Genomic DNA, 12223 nt, shown 5'->3' with positions numbered 1-12223 from the left:
TGTGCCCATGAGGGGGAAAAAAACACCTCAATTAGAAGAGAACTCCTGTCTTAATAAGAGCCACAGTGGCAAAGCCTTCTTGAAATAGAAGTAAAATAAGGGAAAAATTGCATCGTTGCAGGGCTCATTTGATGAAAGGGCCTTGGTAAATTGTGATTGCACAGTTAATAAACTCTCGAGCTTTTTTTGGAAGACAAAATTAGTTGTTCAGTGGTAAAAAAAAAATCAATTACACATCGTATTGTCTTCTTTAACCAATCAGGACGAGAATCCACCCTCATAATGAATTCTCGAAGTGAGTCGAACCTCCGTGCACCTAGGATTCAACTCTGTTTTTCAACAGGAGGCTGAGAACGAACATTTCTAAAGGGGGAGTAAATTCCATTCCATGGTGTCGGATGGGCGTTTCCTACTCTTTTCACATAAGTGATGTGTGGAGAGCAGTGGACCTGTTTGGTCTGTTTTTAATACAGTTCAATGAGGATGGGTGTCTTGTAGTGTATGCAGTGGGGGGATAATGGCTATTCAAAGGAAAGGGTCAGGTGTGCCTGCATGTGACGGAAAATGGAAAAGCACTTGTGAACAGGTCACTTATGTTAGCAGATAGAAAAGGGCAGCTTCCCTAAACAGAGCCATAGTATATATTTTAAAGTATATTAAAAAAAACCATTATCACTTTTGTGAAACTATTTGAAGTACGTGTGAGGATGTACATGAAATGCCATCTTTTTATAAAAGTGATGTCCTATTTAAAGATGTAAGTCAGACCTGTATGAGGATAGTAAGTATTGGAATTAAAAGTGATTGTGTTCTGATAGCTCGAGTTGCAAATCTGTTCCTTGAAACTGGGGACATGTTTTTCCATAGTAAAAATGTAACACATGACAATTGTACTATTTCAGGAAACCCAGCTGGGCTGTAGGTAGCTGAGACACTATACATTTGAAACATTGAGTTAAATTGGCCAGAGTGGCCCTCCGGGTAGATTCGGGCTTTGGAGTCAAGTGCAGCTAAGTTCAGGTCTTTCTGCCAACAAGTTTGACTTAGGACAGGTTATGTGGTCATGTGACTGTCTGTTTCCTACTCTGAAAAAAAAAATGGGGAAAATCCTACCTTCCTAAAGGGTGGTGGGTGAAATCCCAAGGATTGAAAGTGGTTATTGTATTTGTAGGCTCTGATAAGGATTGAGAAAATGGAATAACAAAACACCACTTTTTAAATTCGAGAATAGTTTTTAGTGACTGAATGAATTCTCGAGGGACTACAGGTTTGCTGGAGTGTAAGGAAGCTTTCAAAGCACCTTGACCACAAAAGTGGTCAACCTTGTGTCAACCAGCCAAACAGACTAGGACACGTGGAATTGTGTAGCTCTGACCGGTGGCGAGCAAGCAGGGACAACTCCCAGGGGACAGGAGGGATGGGGCAGTGTATTGTCTCAAGCGACAATGTAAAATGGAGCTGATAATGCTCAGCTAGGCTGGAATGGGGGCAGGAGAAAGGATCCTACTGTGTTCCACTAGTTGTTCACACCCGAGGGACCCTCCTACTCAGATATTCTAAGTTTAGTCTGCACACTCGAAACTAAAAGTGAATTAGAAATCATGCAGACTATCTTTGGAAACCAAGATTGTTAATGAAAAGGCCAAATCAAATAGAGGAAAAGGAGTTAAGCAAAGGGACAAGTCGGTTCTCGACTCGAGTTTCTAGGAAAGGATTTGTATGGGAAGGGACCTGCGTGAGGCCTTGAGGAATGAGTAGTAATTGGATGGGTGGAGGGAAACAGGATTGGGAAGCAGCATAACTTGTTTCATCAGAGCAAGGGAAGAACCAGGTGAAGGCCGATTTATCAGGGGAAAGGCAGTATAACACCTTTCAGGGGCTCTGAAGAACCAGCTGCTATACACATCGACCAGGGGAAATAAATTGATTTTAAAACAAAGATGAAGTTACCAGTACCCGGTCCAATGCCTTGAATATGGTAGGCTCTTAATAAATGGCTTATGAATTAAAAGGTTGCTTTCTCTTTTTTTTTTTTTTGCATCATGTATATAACAAAGTGAATTTGATTTTGTGTGTCTCTGAACTCGACATTTACTGAGCTAGGTAAGCCCTCTTTGCAAAAATATCTGTCACCGAGCATGCTGGATTCTTATCGTCTGTCCATAAAGCAACTGATTTATGTTTCAGTCTAAACCCAAACTGACAAACCTAGTTTCCCCATGGCAGAGCATTAAGGGACTTGCCTATGGGATTCTAGAATATTCCTCACCAGCCAAATGGGGACCCAAGAAAAGGTAAAACTTGAGGAGAGCCTAGTCAACAAGATAAGAAGTTTAGTAATGCTGATTTATAAAGACATTGTAACTTTTAAACGTGTACTTTCAACCTGAAGGACTGCAGTGGGGATTTAAAATACGACTATTTAATTTTTAAAAATTACATAAATTAAGTGAACGGCCCATTAGCAGGATGCCATCAGGATCACATGGCCGATTTAGATCAAGTTATATTATCTCGGCTGCCAGATTTGAATAAGAATTAAGAAATTACTATTCTGAAGTGGTGTTGGATGCGGATCCTCATTTGCAGCGATATTCTTCATGATAACGGCCTGGAACTGACGGCTCGGACAGGCGTACCCCAATCCTCGTGCTGCCATTGCTGTGGGGGGGTATTCGTGGGAGGGAAACAGCTAATTAATTGTCCTGCCTGCCTTCGTGAAGGTGCCTACTGCAGGGACCTCATGTTGGAGCAAAGACATGCCAGATTCCAAAGAGCCCAACATGGCGGGCACTCTGCTCCTCCGTGACGTTCGCTTTGCTGGGCCAAACTCAAGCCCCAAGCCCACAGGGAAGCCGGGGACTCGGCCCCTTTGCAGGCTAGCTGACCCCTTTCTGTGACCTGCGTATTTGAAGTTTGTATCTACACAGTAATTTTATACGAATCCATATTCTGCCTCTTGGACTGTTCAGCAGCCGACAGGGTGTGAAAATGATTCAACATCTTAGTCTTAGAAATTAAAGATGAGACAAATCTACTCTTAATTCCACCAATGCCACTTTTCAAAGCTCCATGACTTTGCTTCTGCTTTATTTTTGTGAGTGTTAAGGTATTTTCTACTCCTTCCCATTTCCTCTACCATTGGTAAGTTAATTATTGCAAGGTACACGTGGAATTCTAACTTCTCCTGGACTCATCTTTCACTGCTCTGGTGCTTAAAGCTTTCTGTTGGACACTTGTACTTTGCTCTTTCCATGTTGTTCATCTTATTAGGACAAAAATCTATATTTTCCTTATTTATTCCAGCATCTATCACACTGCTGAGTACATTCTAGGGAGTAGGCATTGCTTGGCGGTCTTCTCGTCACTAATTTATTCCCCAAGCTTTCACCAGGTATCTTCCTGGAAAGGCACGGTGCCAGCCACTGGGAAGCCTTAATCCCTTCCCTCAGGGATTCCACACCTAGCTGAGGTGCAACCTGGCCAGCCAGCACAGAGTAGACACTCTGAGAGCCAGTAAAGTTCATGTTCTGAGTCAAATCTTGGACATAGTCTAAGGAGGTGACCAGCTCATAGCCCAACTCATAGGCCTGACCATGCGGCCATCACCCAGGTAACCTTGGGAAGGACAGCACAACCCTTTGAATCCAGTTACCTGTCTATACCTGGTGATTGTCATCAGAACGCCCACCTACCTCTCCTGGTAAGAGGACTAAGAGGGCTGATGGATGTTTATGTTAACCTCTAAAGCACCGTACAGAATTTTATGCAGAGGTCAAGTCCAAGCCTTTTTTTTTTTTTTAAGGATTAAAAAAAAAAATTCCAGTGCTGCAAACTCGTCTACATGGTTTTGGAATTCTGTACTTGGAAAACAAGACAACGGCTGCTGATGTATGGGGCTGCATACGTCCCAGATGGTTCACAGCACATCTGTCCTATTAGATTTATGCAATAAATCCCCACTCCCCTTACAACATTTGTTGGAATGTGTCGGTAACATTTTATGCCTCTTTCACATGTGTGTAGTCACATCTGGCTTCCTGAACAGCCAATTGTAATTAGGGTCAGATACTCTTCTCCACCTGTAAGGCAAAATCAATCCCTACCTTATCTGGTGGGGGGGGGGTGGTAGAAGGATATGCCACAATGATGGGAACTCTAGATAAACAGGGATGATTTGGGGGGGGGTCTTGATTTTCTATACCTCCTTTGATATGGTTACCATCCCCTCTCTCCCTGCCAACCCTTAGCTCCCCTCCCCTTCCCCTTCCCCCTTAAATTCTGTGCAATATTAGAAGAGAAGCCGGGACATTGTGTGGCAGCTCGTGGGGCACGGGAAACGTAGTTGGCATCTGTTATTGTCTTTCAAAAATGACTTTCTAATGACACTTATTAACTACAGTTAATTTCTTCAAATGAGGGCACTGTTTGACAAGCTACCAAGCTCCGCATTTGTTTTCAGGGTAATCTCTACCTGCTTTCCACCATCGTTACATATCTGGAGAGTATTGTTTTTCTAGTGGGAGAATATTCCTGTGTTGAAAAAATAATTTAGGAAACGATTTGCTCCAAATAATTTTTACCGAGAATCTCTTTGGTCATGTTTGTTCATGCTCATCGTCAGAAGCATTTAATATACATAAAAGTAGAAGCATTTGAACATTGCTAGTCTAATTTATGCATGTTTTTCCTTTATGTTGTATCTTAGGGATTTTTCCCGTGGCTGACTTATGAATGACCTCAGCTTCAATTAACATATATTTTTTAATCTGTAGATTCAATTGTTTTAAGGTAGAAAGAAAACGTATTAAAAGGCAGTGATTATCCTAGTGTGTATTCAGTAATAATGGATCAGCAATGCTTTAATTCCTTGCAAAATAGTTACTTTTGTCTTTACTTTTAATAGTTTTAATATAAATAAGAATATATTTGAGAACTCTAATTTTCTCTTCATGGTGGATTTGTACCCCACATTCCTTAATAATATACTGTCCCACCATACCTTTTTTTATTCTCATACAATTATAAATTAGTATGATAAATAGTTCCTAAACTAATGACAAGGAGAGAGTAAATGGTGTTGGTGTTACAGAGGTGTAATAACTGTGTACTACTAAAGTTAGGAGCATTTGCCCCATTAAAGTCAAGGGAAACATTCATAAGTGGGCTAAAAAACCATGACTGTGGCCCTGACCACTGTGGCTCAGTGAGTTGGGCATCATCCTGCAAACTGAAAGGTCACTGGTTCGATTCCCAGTTGTAGTTGTAGTTTGCCTGAGTTGTAGTTTGGGTCCCTGGCTTGGGCTTGTGTGAGAACAACCTACTGATATTCTATCTCTTTCTTCCTCCATTCCCCTCTCTCTAATAAATAAATAAATAAATTCATTTAAAAAAAAAGAGAATTGTGAGTATTTTGGAGATGCATTTGGAAGCTAATGGAAACTATTAGAAATCTTTAGGTGGCTGTGTGAGTGAAGATATCAAGTCCCTTCTGCTTTCTGGGTTTTAGGTCTCTCATGTATAAGATAAATATTAGATAAAATTATCTTCATGATTTGTTCTGATGCTAATGTTCCAACCTTCAAAATATTCATGGGTGCCCCCAAAGTATTTCAGGTGCATGAGAATTGTGTATCCTTTTATAAGTAATTTAATGTTATCTACAGTAATTTGTAAGTAAATTCCTCATCAAACCAAAGTAATTGCAGATGAATAAGTGCTTTCTGCAGGTCACAAATTTGGAACCCACAGAATCCTAAGTCACCAAGGCATTTTTCTTGTTTCAATGGGATGTTCAGTCACATTGATTTCATTGGTGCCACCACAACATTTTGCTCGTTTCGACGTGACAGAGGTCCTCCTCACTGGGAAAAGGGAACTGGGAGATGGGGATGGATTTAGGGAGAGGAAGATGGCTGCTAAATATTCTTACTCTCCTTGGGAGCGAGGCAGTTGCAGGGGGCATCCCTCATGTTCAGAATAATTCTGTGGCAGTGCTTCCATTAACTTGCTAGTACGGTTGTCCCTCCAGGAGTCAGAAAAACAAAAGAGAATCAAAACAGCAAGAGGGACACCCTGGCTTCATTCTGCTGTGTCTGCAGTAATGCAGCACCCAGCAGCTGCTATCTGTTGTAAATAGCCCTGTTTTATTTTTTCCTGGTGGCCCTTCTCCGCCCCCACTCCCCACCCTCCGTAGAGTATGCCAGCTAGACTTTTTCACCTTATAAAACTGGGACAAGCCAGCAGGGGGTGAGAATTTCCATGAACTGCCCTCCGGGGCTGATGATTCCAGCAGGAGTCTGAGATGGTGCCGGGGATCTCAGAGAGAGGGATGGTGCGGGCCTGAAGCTCTGTTCGTCCGTCCTCTCCAAGAGCAAGTTCAGTGCTCCGTGACCATCCACCAAAAAGTTGAGCTTGAGTGCAGCCCCGAGTAAACTCTTGAACTCTAAGTTATTTAGAGACCAAGACAGATGGCCAAACAGATTTGCTAGAGAATTACGTAAACGGACTCTATCCCGATGGCTGGATGTTCACCTCTTTGCCTTCAGAGTGAAACTGTCCGTACGTGAGGCAGGACTGTGGGTTAGAATCCAGCCATTCTCCTCTCACATTGTGTCTTTGTTCTCCACGCCCACCTAGAACTTTTAAAAATCTGCCTTTATAGTGGTAACTTGATAACTTTTTAATTCAAAAATGCCTTTTGTGGCCTATTTTATCCCAGTCATGATGCTATGCAATAGAAAGTATAAGGATAAATAAGCAAACTCCAAATCAACAAGAATAAAAAAGTCTCTTAGCACTTTATTACACCTTTGTAAAATGATAACATCCATACATTTGTAAAATTGTAGTATAACCTACACTTTTGTACAATCCATAATTTTGTAATGTAAAAATTTGTTCACTCAGCAGTGTATTTTGAATATTCCCAACAGATGAGAGACCAATAGTGCAGAATAAAAGCACAGAAAAATTAAAACTTATGAAAGCTTAATGCTTATTAAAGTTGACATCAAAAAACAAATAGGAAAAGAACAGATTATTTTTATGTGGCTATTTGAAAATCCCAACTTCATGAAGAAATAGAAAACTGAATCTCTTCCTAAACCTTTTATAAAGATAATCTCTAGAGGTATTATAGAGATAAGTGTGGAAGATAAAACTATAAACTTAATAGAAGAAAGTACAAAAGAATATCTTTATAACTTACAGATGAGAAAATTATTTTCAGAACCTCAAGAGGTAAATTAAAAGAAAAAACACTAACTTATTTATCTAAAAATTAAGGATTTGTGCTGAAAAACACAAATAAAATTAATACTCAGTTAATAGAAGAAAATACTTATGTCTGATATGTCCAATGTCTAGGCTACAAGAAGAATTCCCGCAAATAAAGAAGACACAGATAGCAATCCCAGCTGAACAGACACACGGAGGATCAGGTAAGGCCATTTTTAGAAGAGTGAACCCAAAGTGTTAGCACACGTAGTTGGTGGCGCTCAAACTCATTAGCGTTAAGAGATATGCGAGTCCCAACAGCATGAATTGGATAAGCAAAAATCAGAACCTGGGATTGCATAATGTCGAGAGTTGGCCAGAAAACCGAGATTTGGAACTGCACACGTGGTTGGTGGGACTGTGGGCTGGTGAAATGAATATGGGCGTACCGCAGTCAGCACTTTTGATCTTGATGTGTTTCCCCAAGAACTTTGACACCATCTGTAAAGACATACAGGCAAGGGCGTTGGTGGCAGTTTTGTTTGTGGTGGCTCGAGGCTGGCAGTGTGTGTCCCTGAACGACCAGATGGATGAAGCAGATGCCTGGGTTGTGGGTTCCGTCCCCATTCGGGACACATAGGAGAGGCACTGATCCATGTCTCTCTCTCTCTCAAGTCTGATGTTTCTCTCTCTCTTTCTCCTTCTCTTCCCCTTTCTCTGAAAATAAATAAAATCTTTTTAAAAAGAGAAATACCACAAACAGTTTAATGCATAGAAATTTGACAACAAAGAGGAAATGGGCAAATTTCTTGAAAACCATGAAATTCCAAAATATAACCAAGATCATTTAAGTTACCTAAACATTCCTAGTTCCTCTCGAAATCCTTCTAAAAAAGAAAGCTCTGGGCCCAAACAGCTTAGGTAGAAATAATGCCAATTCCTCAACATCTCCTTCAGAAAATAGGACACGCGACACTTCCTAAGACGTTTGATGAGGGGTTGGGAAGAATAACAGGGACACCCACACCAGACAAAGGTAGAGAAACGAAACAGAGAGAAAACTGCAAACCAATATTCCTCATGACCATGGAGACAAGTTTCTCAATCAAATATTAGCCAGTCAAATCTATATCAACATATAAAAGAATAATACATGGTTATGGAGGAAGGAGAGTTTCTTCTGGGATTGCAGGGCTGGTTCAATATTAGAGAGTCAAACAACATAATTCACCATATTAATAGTCTGATAAGAAAGACCACAAGTTTATAATAACTGCAACAGGAAAAAATATTTGCCTCAAGGTAGTATTGATCAATAATGAAAATTCAACACTGTACTAGAAGTCCTAGCCAGGGAATTATATCATGAAATGAATACAAAAGGCTTATAGATTGGAAAGAAAAATATAAAACTGTCTCTACTGTATGTGGGCAACATGATTGTCTACCTAGAAAAATCACAGGAAATTTACCAAAAAAAAAAAATCTCCTAGAGATAAGAAGTGAATTCAGCAAGTTTGCAAAATACCTGTACATGAATTTTATGGCAGTTGTATTCATAATTGTTCCAAACCAGAAAGTCTCCAAATGTCCTCCAGGGATGAATGGATTAATCAGCTGTGGTGCATTCATGCAATGGGGCACTCCTCAGCATCACAAGGTAGAAACCATGGATGCACACAACAATCCAGATGATATTTCTTGCTGAATGAAAGAAGCCAGTCTCAAAAGGTTGCATACTATATGACGTCATCTATATGACATTCACAAAAAGACAAAATTATAGACTTGGAGACAGGCCAGTCATTGCCAGGAGGTGGGGGTGGGGCAGTATGACTACAGAGAAAAAAACCCAGAGAGAATTTTGGGAGGTTAGTGGAATTAATCTGTATCTTGACTCTTGTGGTAATTACGTACATTTATTCATGTGTTAAAAATCATAGGCCTGTACATGAAAACAAATGTTGATTTTGCTGTGCTATAATTTATAAAATAAATATAAAAGTTTTTATACTGAAAAGGAAAAAAAAATCCTGCCATTCTGGCAATTACGGAGTGAGTACAGTAGGGAGACAAGCAACAAATGAACTCAAGCAGAGTGGGGACTGGATTTATGAAGCGTGCTAAATCGAGGTACTGAGAGCCATTTAAAAACTAAACTTAAGAATGATTTGCTTTGGGATTTTTTGTAGTAGCGTGGTTGCCTCTAAGTCGATAGTGGTTCTTAAAGCTGTTTTACCTTACGTGGTTAGTGTTCCCCTATGAAAATTTGTTTTCTTCTTCATTAACTTGGAAAAATTTTTCTTCAGCTATTTGAAGGCAAATTTTTGCCCAGGCCATAAACTTACTGTAAATTTATGACAGTGATACTGGAATTGATGTTCTGACGTTGGCTGAGAGTTTAGCTCTGTATGCAAATGAAAGTTTAGAAAACATATATATTTTTTCAATGTTATAATACTGGTTTGATTTCTAAAAGTACTATGGAGGTTTACATCTCAGTGCATTTTTCTAATTTTTAAAATGACAATTTACATTCAGTATTACTTTGTATTAGTTTCAGGTGTATAGCAGAGTCTTTAGTCAATCTTAGAAAAACATTGCTAACGCAAAAGGAGAGTTATTTTGAAAAATGATTTATATAAATCATTCTGTCTGCCTCTCAGTTGCTTTCTGGGTACAGATACAGTCTTTCCAGGACATTGGACAGGTGATTTCATTCTGTGCCTCAGTTTTCTCATGTGTACAACATGAGATAACTATTCTGATGTCATGTCAGCCTCCATGCGGCCTACATATTTGAGCACAAGGCTTAAAGGCCCTTGAAAAGGAACATCAATATTTACCATTTTATCATTTTCTTACTTCAAACCAAATATATCTTCTCCTCATTTCACAGCTGGAACCCTGATGAAGAAAAGGACAGAAACTTGTAATGAGGGAAATTTAAAATATATAAAGTTAGAAAAATTGTCTGTGTGGAAGGTTTAAAAAAAAGAAAAGGAAGACAGATTGCTTTATACTGTCTTTTTAAGTTGAAAAACCCACATCAAAGAATGGAAGGAAATTTAATCACCAAGGCCAGGGTCTGAAGACCGTGAGGAGAGCATATGGGCCTTCCTCCGTCCCCTTTAGAAGATAAAGATATTACGAATATATATGTATTTCTATTACATTTGGGAGCTAGTTAAGTGATTTTAATGTGATTGTCCTAGGAAAGCTTAAAGCGGACCTTCAGTAGAAAGTAAACTACATACTTGTTTCCCCTAAAAATACATATTTCAATATTGATAGGGACGTATATACTTAAGTAATGAGAGCATTCTTTAAAACATGTCATTGTGCTGTTGCACCACGTAAAGGGGATACGCAGTCATTCCCCATAGTGTATAAGCACTTAAACTGGGGCCCCTTAATCTGTCCAATAAAGTATGTGCATACGCATGTATCCATAGCGTGTACGGAGGCCCGTTTAATAAATATGTTTATTGCTCAGGAGCATGTTTTGCAATATTACTGCTCGTAAAAGTGGTAGAGGTGACATCGCTGCTGTGAAACAACTTGTTCACAATATTTGCATTTACTGAGCAAGAACTAATGGAAACAGAACTTCTGTGTTAACACAAAGATCGAGGCTGCTTCATTCAAGCATAGTTTAGAATTGCGCATTCTAAAGATAAACTCAAGACTCTGCAAAATGTCATGTCTTCTCTTGGATGATCTTTCTTTAAACATTTCTGTTGGCATTACTGTAAGCCGTAAGACTCTGAACTTTTACTGAGTAAATGAGAAGTGTTATATTAAGTATGAATGTAAAAGCTGGTAGTATTGTCTAATGTAGGGACTCAGCACATAGAAAATAGGCAGAAGACCCTAGGCCTTGTCCTTTACTAGTCCAGTGTCCCAACAAGAATGCTAATGTAAGTAACATAGTATCAGCCCCCCCCCCAAAAGTAATATTTTTCTTTGCTGTTAAACATTAACTAGTATGGATAAAAATCTTAAAAATCAAGTGGAGTTATCTTTGAGATTATATATTTCATACGTGCTGGAATTTTGTATAGTTCCAACGGCAAAGGTGATTTCACCATTTCACTTTTTCAGCTTCCTCTGACTTGTTTCCCTTTTCATTGTAACATCAAGTTTTCAAAGACCAGACTGAACCAAGGCCAGCCGTCCCCCATGAGCTGTGACGCCAGGTAGAAAGCTCCGCTCCTTCCTACCACAGTAGACTGTGTAAATGTGTTTCTGAAACCCTTAAGGTAAGACTTCAAAAAAAAAAAAATTGGACAATTGTCAAGGATGGTTGCTTTTTAAGGCTTAACTAGCTGAGCAGTGTTCATTTAAAATAACATATGAGTCTCAATCAAAATGATCTAGCTGAGCAAACGGCGCCTTTGTCCTTCCCAGCCAAGGAAGTTCTGAGGGGCTGGAAGTCCCTGAGAGTGAAATTTCTTTGGCGACGGCTCTTTTTATGCCATTTCGGGTTTTTTTCTGTATAGCTGTAAAAAAAAATCACTCTTACCGAAGATTGCATGTTTAAGAAACTTTGCTAGTATGAGCCCAACTTTCCCCTTTTTTTCTCATTCATCAAAATGTAGGTCGACCAGAGAGAGTGTGAGGTTAGAAGTACCCATTTCCTTTGGGAAGCAGACTTTTCTGTCAGAGGAGAAAAGTCTTTTTAGGTCCCTTTCGGTGGTGCTGATGCCTGGGACCCATTATGCTTTGGGGGGTGTGGCCCCCAGCTGTTGGTCTCTGAGCTCCCGAGTCCCAGGCCAGCTGAGTTGCTGGGCTGGGCTTTCTTAGTGCCACCCAGCCTTGAAAACACAGGCTAATCTGCGCAGAGAATTTGAGGTGTTCTTCCAACATTCGGGGGCCTCCAGCAGGGTCTCCTGAAATGGACAGATGCTCCCTGATCTTCGTGGTCACATCAGTTCAGTTATTCCACCCTGACCGCCAACCCCAAAAAAGCGGGGCAAGACCAGAGTCATTGCTGAGGGAAATG

The 12223-nt window shown here is 40.0% G+C and overlaps 1 protein-coding gene across 12 annotated transcripts in view; it reads left to right on the top strand.

Moving 5' to 3' along the window:
• Nucleotides 1–12223, top strand: part of ESRRG (estrogen related receptor gamma) — a 507715-nt gene that overhangs the window by 194837 nt on the left and 300655 nt on the right. For 7 of the 12 annotated variants that reach the window (XM_053667344.1, XM_053667342.1, XM_053667345.1 and 4 more), the window contains exon 2: nt 7369–7442. The exons of the other annotated variants lie outside the window; for them this stretch is intronic. The gene's annotated coding sequence lies outside the window, so the exon portion shown is untranslated. The remainder of the gene's footprint in view (nt 1–7368; nt 7443–12223) is intronic. 12 annotated transcript variants of the gene reach the window in all.

The sequence above is a fragment of the Artibeus jamaicensis genome, unplaced genomic scaffold (genome assembly GCF_021234435.1).
Source record: "Artibeus jamaicensis isolate MK-2021 breed Jamaican fruit bat unplaced genomic scaffold, CSHL_Jam_final contig_467, whole genome shotgun sequence".
NCBI classification, from domain to species: Eukaryota; Metazoa; Chordata; class Mammalia; order Chiroptera; family Phyllostomidae; genus Artibeus; species Artibeus jamaicensis.
Note: the sequence above shows the minus strand (reverse complement) of the source record. Positions and strands in the feature narration are given on the sequence as shown.